The sequence below is a fragment of the Leptodactylus fuscus genome, chromosome 2 (assembly GCF_031893055.1).
Source record: "Leptodactylus fuscus isolate aLepFus1 chromosome 2, aLepFus1.hap2, whole genome shotgun sequence".
NCBI classification, from domain to species: Eukaryota; Metazoa; Chordata; class Amphibia; order Anura; family Leptodactylidae; genus Leptodactylus; species Leptodactylus fuscus.
This window is the reverse complement of record NC_134266.1, coordinates 90,074,004-90,081,252: the sequence shown is the minus strand read 5'-3', so window position 1 is coordinate 90,081,252 and position 7,249 is coordinate 90,074,004. Positions and strand designations below refer to the sequence as shown.

The window sequence follows — 7,249 nt, the reverse complement described above, 5'->3', positions numbered from 1 at the left end:
TGTATACTGTCAACCTATATGTATCACCAAGCATAACTTCTCTACCTCTGTGAAATCTTTATTTCCGGTTGCGCACCAAAAATGACCGGACACCTTGCACTAAGTGTCATGATGCAACAGTTTAATAAATATGGAGTAGGGTACCTGCACTTTCTAGGATCTACACACCCCATTTTTCACAACCACTATTAAATCTGTGGTATCCATACTATTAGCATGTTTTTCCAACGTGCAGTTCCTTTCCAACAATCTTGATGTAATGATATCAGATTGTTTGTCGTTTGTAACAAATATCGTTCCATCTATTGCCAGAATAAATCAAGCCGACATGCTTGAGGAATTGACTATCCATTTGCCTGTGCATTTCCCTTCTCTCTAGGCATTTCTCCTGTCTGAAGCATTCTTCAATCACAGCTTGTGTCATTCCCTAAGGGCTGCGAGGAGGGAGGAAAAAAAAGCAGAGACTTCACAACGTTGGATGCATGTGAGGAATAAGGGGACTGGCAGGAAGCATGCTGAGAGGGAGAGCAGGCATGTTAGCTTTGAGAGCAGAGAAACACAATATTGGGAGAGACAAGCTCTGAGAAAGCCACTGGATTTGGACTTTCTCAGGATCAAACTTGGCGACAGCACCTAGAAAACTGATCATACTGGAGAACACGGTGAGTACGGTGATTTCCGTATTAACCCCTACTTGTCCCAGTTCTGAACATTTTACTAAGCTATGCATTTACGATGCTGAAGGCTACCCAATCTTGAGAGGGCATCACTGGAATCATGCTTAACACCGTCACCTGCTGGCTCGGTCACCTTCGATGTCATGGATACAGACCTGTAATGGTGCCTTCTATTTAATTAGTAGACAATTTAATTTCAGCTTTCAGACAACGCTATGCAACCAGCCAAATGATCTTACAAGCTGCCCTTCATACTCAAGGCTATATGACAGATCTCCTATATCTGGGGCAACACATCGCAGGATTTCTCATAATATACAGATGACATAATGCTAGTTAAACAGATGAGAAGGAAATTTACATTCTAACAATGTTGTTAAATATTCAGTAAAAGCAAAGCCTAGCTAGAAATGACCTATAAGGCTTTACAAATTAACTATTTTCCCTGAAAAAAAAACTATAATTTTTATACAAATTTAATTTGTAATTGTCTATAGAAAGGTTTCGTATAATAGCTGGTTAGAGAGAAACCAGTAATGCAATCTAGACAGCAGGCTATCCGGAATAAAGACCTAGGATTAAGCATGGTTTGATGTTTTAGTCGGTAGGATGAAAGCAGATTAGAGGAGCCCAAGCTGTTCTTGGCATCACTATCTCCGTATGAGTGAATGCCATTAACACCTACACTTTGTTGTGGCGCCTGTGACATGTTCCTGAACCCTTCTTGTATTATGTGCGGTTGTCACTTTCATAAAGATTCGTTATGGAAGTTTCTAGTTCTAGTTTTCTATATCTATAGACATGGAGTGAGAAATGCCATGTTTGTGGATTCTATAGTGTATATAGTGTGTATATAGTGTATGTGCACCCCACAACTTCAGCTATGTAATGAGATGTTTGTCTTTATGCTTCTGTGAGTTTTTTTCTATTGCAGATGAGTTCTGGATCTCCCTGATTGAATAATGTCTATGCTTCTACACGCTTTATGGTTAACCCTATTAACTCCGCTGCTCGTCAGGCTTCTATACACATATTAGTATTGAACATAATCATTTTTGTCTACAGTCTGACTGGAGAACAATCAATATATATAAAAAAAGGAAAAAAAAATCCTATCAAGATAGATGTATATGACTGTTATCTTTACTATCATAAAGTGAACACAAAGAAGATCCCATCAGTAGGAAAAGCAAGGTTTTTTTTATTGTAGAACCAGATAAGAAAGCAATTTAGACTTTAAGAAAGTCCCAATGCAAATCAAAGACATACAGATGAAATATGTCTATGTGAATGGTTCTCATCATGAACCAGTGTCGGTCCAGTCTAAACAGGATGATGTTATAAACTTGCAGTGGAACTTTGTGGCCGCATTCCTTCCTTCTGCTAAGATATAGAAGTCTACATTTCTTACATGCCTTAGTGCTGACATTTTAGTAAGTAAATGCTATTATCATAATAAAATATTAGCTAAAACTATACTGACCACAATGCTTAATAGATAATTATGTCTCCATGAAAGAGTGCCCTCACCTCATATTATAGGTTATAACATGATTTGGTAGTTTGTATTATGAAACTCAAGGATGGTTCTCTGTAATCGTGTCCTTGTCCAATTTAAAGGGTGTTTCAAGCCTGAATAATAGGTTATCAATTAAATATCTTCCGGGGTGCAACACCATAGACCCCTGGCCGATCAGTGGTTTGAAGAGACTGCTGCCCCTTTAGTATTTGCTAAACACAGCACTGTACATTTGTATAGCAGCCTTTCTTGGTTTTGCAATTCAGTCCATCCATTTGAAAAGAAACTGAGCTCTGATCAGGCCATGACTGTGACGTCACATGGCCTGTAAAGTGGATGAAGTGGCGCTCAGGAAGTGCTGCTCCTACGTCAAACAGCTGATCTAAGGGGTTTCTGAGGTCCAACCTCTGAGGATCTATCATTTAAAGGTCATCAATTAAAAGATAGGTCATTAACTAAAAAGTTCCCCTTTAATGGAAACATGGTAATAGTTAGAGTTACTTATGAAATAGAAAAAGCAATTATCCACACTAAATGTCAGTATTACATCTTCAAGGTCAGTAGACTTGCACTGTCTTGGACACTTTAAGATCACACATTGAGAGCTAAAAAGCCAAAATTATGTATGGCTTCAAACTTTTTTTCTGCTCTTAAAGGGAGTTTACCCCCACTTCATTACAGAGCACATTACATTTATCAAAAACATATGTTATGTTATGTTGATGGGCGTATATTGTTTCTTTGCTTACTTATGTAGCGCCATCATATTTCACAGCGCTTTACAGATATTGTCAATACTGTCCCATATAGGGCTAAATCTAAATTCTATATGAGTATGTTATCTAAATGTCTGAATACCGTAAATTGTTGCCCCTTTTGATCCAGGTTTTATCCTTATTATGCAGGCCCTGGACAACATTAGGAAAGTCTTAGATATCATTCACTGGATTAATATCCACTCAACTCCTGCAGTGATCTTAGCCTTAGACATGTATTATTTATTTATTTGCTTACTTATATAGCGCTATCATATTCCGGAGCGCTTTACAGTCATTTTCAGTCGCTGTCCCATATAGGGCTCACAGTCTTAATTCTCTATCAGTATTTGTCTTTGGAGTGCGGGAAGAAACCCACACAAACATGGGGAAAAGAAACAAACTATTTGCAGATGTTGTACTTGGCAGGATTTGAACCCAGGACTTCAGCGCTTCAAGACTGTCTCAACCACTGAGCCACCATATTGTCAAATAGGAAAGGCTTTCGAGCGTGCCCTAGTTCTATTTATTTGCAGTCTTGCATGGGTTTTGCCGGTCACTTCGTCCAAGTTTTACAGGTTCTCTGTTCAGATGCCAACTTTTATCTTAAACTTTCCTCTACATTTGAGTCTTCAATATCAATTCTTAGTGGCACAAAGCTAGGATGCCCACTTTTTCAAACCCTGTTTTCCTTAATAATGAAAATGTTAGCAGTCCTAAATCCTAAAAACCACAATATCCAGGGCATACAGATCTCTGCAAAAGAAAATAAGACTAGCCTATTTGCTGACGATGTCTTGGTTACCCTAACCCACACATCCCTACCTAATATGTTTGACACGATTGACCATTTCACCTTAGGCTCAGGTTTTTGGAATAACTCCTTGAAATCATAAATCTTTTTTTATAATACCTCCCCTTCTACTCAATGACTAGTAATACATAATTTTGGTTTTGATCCCAGACCCCACTATCTTTCATACTTGGAGGTCCACGTCACCAGTAAACTATCTACCCCTGCGAATATAATTATCTTTCAGTCTATAGCAGAATTCGCTCTGACCTTTGCAAGTGGCACCAGTCTAGCCTGTCTTGGACAAACAGGGCAAATGCTATAAAATGGATTATCCTGCCCCGACTTTTTTATTTATTCCACTCCCTATCGCTCCCTGTCCCAATTTGAAACCCTACCTTGTTTCAGGATGAGATCTTCTGGTTCATCTGGGGTAATTAACAACCCTGCACACGATTATGTAATATCACAATTGTTTGGGGGATGCAGGGTTCCCTGCTTGATTTTTTACTACCAAACAGCTAGGATAGCCCTTTTGGTCTTAATATCAGCTATACCTGATGCCCCTTTGCGAGTGGAATGGTAGTCAGACTCAGTAAGACCATACTCACTCCAGGCTTTAATGTGGACAACTACCCCTATACCTCTACTTGTACCCTACTCTGCCCAGATTACCGTGGGCAGTATAATTTAGATATCACTTACAATCCTGCCCTTCCCCTGCCACTTCTCTCCAACTCTCAATTACTGCTTGGTATAAACCCTACCAACTTTAGATGGCAGTGCGACCTAGGCCTTACACACATTTTGGATTAAAATAGGAGTCTCTGAGGAGTCTCAGAGGCATTTAGAGTAAGCCAGGTAGTCTCATTTTCCACACAATGTTGTTCCACAAGGGATACATATTGCTACATAAACCTTACAATCTACAGTTCTATATGACCAGTTTAGGAGAGGTCTCCTGTCCATTTTGTATGGCGTTATTAATCAACCTACGTGTGACTGTAAATTACTATTCATGGTGTAGTGGGAGGATGAACTTCACACCACCCTTACTCTACCCAACTGGCATCAATGTTGCAAAACATTCAGTAGAGTCTCATTGATGGAGACTTCCCTATGAATCCTCCACGGCACTTATTATGTTCTGACGAGGATATACACCAGGGGTAGGGAACCTTTGGCTCTCCAGCTGCTGTGAAACTACAACTCCCAGCATGCTCCATTCACTTCCATGGGAGTTCCCAGAACAGCAGAGCCAGTATGCATGCTGGGAGTTGTAGTTTTGCAACAGCTGGAGAGCCGTACGTTCCCTACCCCTGATATACACCATCTCCTTGTCCTTCTCTTTCTTGTTTCAGAGGCTGGACCTCAAGAGGCACTAAGTATCACATATGGTGGTTGTGTCCTATAGTCAGCGCCACACCTCCCATGAGGCGACCTGAAGCGACTGCTTCAGGCGGCGCTATGCCAGGGCCCCAGAGAGGGCGGCATTTTTGCTTACCTAAGCCAGTCCAGGACAAGCTGTCCTGGACTGGCTTAGCACCGAGCGGTGGATTGGGGAGGCCACTGGAGCAGCGCTGCTCCAACAGCCTCCCCTCACGCTCAGGCAGAGAGCAGGTCCTCTCCGTGCCTGCAAACACTGTTAAGCCCCGCACTCTTCACTTAGCCCTGCCTCCTCCACTCCATCACGCCCCCTCCGCCCCGGGAGGCTTTCTGTCGTTCGCCTCGGGCGGCGAAAGGGGCAGGTTCACCCCTGCCTATAGTGAGCCAGTTTTGAGATGTATTATTACAGGTTATCTGGACAGTAACCCATCAGCAATGCTGATCTGGATAATCATTTGCTTCCTGGGATTTAAACTCTCTGAATTTCACTTTAATTTCACAAATTATTCTCCTGTCAAGATCAATATTGCCTCTAAATCAATCCTTACAACGCTCAACAGTATGTCATTGGAATGTGGGAAGACCCTCATGCAAACACGGGAAGAAGATGTTGTATATCGGTCACTAATGGGCTTTATTCTACTGCAATTGACTTTCTACATTAGATGAGGTGGAATAATGCAGGTTCTCTCTCCCTCTGAGAAGTGAGGACCTGATATTTATCTCCGTAGACATCATGGTTAATAGCAACTCTGGCACCTCATGTGTTTTTTTTAAGAGGGGACTCCCTCCTGTTGGGGTCAACGTGTGAGTAAGCCAGGGACCTAATGAAGGCCCCCCATGGATGCCTCTATATAATCCCATCAGGTCACAATTTAATAAACTGCCTATCAGAATATGACAGGCAGAGGGGGCCACTCAGTGGCTAGCACTGCAGCCTTGCAGCGCTGGAGTCCTGGTGTTCAAATCCCGCCAAGGGCATAAAACCATCTGCAAGGAGTTTGTATGTTCTCCCCATGTTTGCATGGATTTCCATCCCATATTCTAAAAGACATACTGATAGGGAAAAATGTACATTGTGAGCTCTATGTGGGGCTCACAATCTACATTTAAAAAAAAAAAAAAAGAATATGACAGGCAGCAGTCCATTCACACGGAGGAAAATGGTTAGGAATTTGGTGTGGAATTTCAGTGGTGAAAAAAAAGCCTCCCATTGACTTCAATGGGTTCCTTTTTCTGCTAGTCAGAGGAACAAATTAAAAGTGGAAAACACACAAACACATAGTAAAAACACGCAAAAATAAACAAAAAAAGTTATAAAAAAAAAAAAAAAAACACCTTTAGATTTAAAAAAGTCACCGAACATTAACATACAAACCACCCTGCGTCCTTATGGAGTTAAAGCAGAACATTGCAGTGCGTGTCTTACAAAATCCTCTGTAGCCTTCCTTTTTTCCTTCCCTGGGTGTCCTCCTCTCACTTCCTTAGCTCTATTGGTGTTAATTAACATATTTACATATTGATAATCATAATTTACACATGAATGAACACTATTAATGTATTCATATCTACATCTTCATCTTCCCAAGGGTTGCCTACAGTACCAATAGATAAATCTAACCCTTATGGCACTTAACAACCTTGATCTGTTCGCATCACATTAATAGCCTCCATTTGATGCAAACACCAGGAAAATCTCCTAATATATACCTGATGAAAATCTGTGACGGATGCCATGTACTTACTCCCATTCTGAAATTTATATAATGAGGCAAATAGTTTTTAAATGAATACTGTTGTATGGAATAGCATAGTCTACTTTTCTACTTCATGCTGTATACTGATGTATATAATCTAGGACACTGTTTTAACCCCTTAAGGACCAGGCCATTTTTTGGTTTCGCATTTTCGTTTTTCCCTCCTCACATTTCAAGAGCCATAACTTTTTCATTTTTCAGTTCACAGAGTCACATGATGGCTTATTGTTTGCGGGACAAATTGTACTTTGTAATGGCATCATTCAATATGCTGTGCAATGTACTGGGAAACTGGAAAAAAATTCAGAATGAGGTGCAATTGGAGAAAAAATGCATTTGCGCCATTTTCTTATGGGTTTAAT

General features: G+C 40.6%; 1 protein-coding gene across 1 annotated transcript in view; it reads left to right on the top strand.

The window, feature by feature from the left end:
• The first annotated feature begins 385 nt into the window (after nucleotides 1–385).
• KLHDC8A (kelch domain containing 8A) overlaps nucleotides 386–7,249 on the top strand; it is a 38,969-nt gene continuing 32,105 nt past the window's right edge. Inside the window, exon 1 of the mRNA XM_075264184.1 lies at nucleotides 386–662. The gene's annotated coding sequence lies outside the window, so the exon portion shown is untranslated. The remainder of the gene's footprint in view (nucleotides 663–7,249) is intronic.